We start from the raw sequence: 1,225 nt of genomic DNA on the forward strand, positions 1-1,225 counted from the left end.
CTCCACCAGGCTCCGGCAGGGGCTGTTGGTAAACCTTGTGTATGCCATCAAAGTGACACTAGGGTAAAATTATCATTATTATTATTGTTGTTGTTGTTGTTACTGCTGTTAGTATATTAACATTCTTATGATTAGTATTAATATTATTATAGTATTAGTATTATATTATTAGTATTACATTATTATACTCTTATTAACATCATCCTGATTATATTTACCGCTATGATTATTAGTTTCATTTTGAATACGAGCTTAATGATTCATCTGAAAGAGATTTTACTGTAAATCCTAGCTAGTCGAGAGGTAACATAGAATTTGTTACATTTTATTAAATTCAGCGTTGGCACGGAATTCAAAATGTATGAATGAATGGAACCTGTCGATTGGAAATGAGAAAGATTGTGTATTTAAGCATGTTTTCGGAGTTGGATCAAGTTAGGTTAACTAAATATCATTCATCCCCACTTTTGTAAGTATACAACCAGCAGGATTAATAGGAAAATATATTAAATAGATCTTCCTATGCATATTTTAGGACAAAAACGAAATCAATATTCTCTGTTACCAAAAGTTCTGTTACTACAAAAGCCATCCGTTAATACGATTATTAACAATGTATTCTACGCATTTGCAGTTTATGTAGAATATTGGCTGTTTGCCCAACTTGCGTAATGTCATCAGCAATGTGGAGAGCATAAAATGTATTCAAATGTGTAGAATTCGCAAGGCAGAAACCATATACCTGCACATGTACTAAATTTGGAATTTGGATATTCCTAAAACATTACTACTGCTGTTAGGAAGGATGGACTTATAGAGAAGCAATTTGCCTGCAGTAGTGTATATTAGTCACACATGGATACCGGATTAACGATAGTCAAGATAGTGGATAGATTTCGCTCGTGATGTTTTTAAAAGATCCTCAGATTCACCCATAGTGTTAGAATAATAAACGAAAAAATTCATACGCTAAGCAAATCCCATCTGAGGCAAAACATCGCTACATCGATGTCAACTGATTGTTACCGAACATTATAGAAATAACGGTGCTTGGTATGGAACTCACGAATTTACGACGATGTGTGAAAAGCGAAAACCACTAAGCCATGCACCTTCGTTAGTGTCATGTAGATATTGATAGAGGCGAATGGATACATATTTATAGATTGTGATATCGAAGCTGAAATTCGAGGTAAACAACAATTGTTACTAGTCGATGACAAGC

This window comes from Octopus bimaculoides, chromosome 5 (genome assembly GCF_046866305.1).
Source record: "Octopus bimaculoides isolate indiv1 chromosome 5, ASM4686630v1, whole genome shotgun sequence".
Taxonomy (NCBI): Eukaryota; Metazoa; Mollusca; class Cephalopoda; order Octopoda; family Octopodidae; genus Octopus; species Octopus bimaculoides.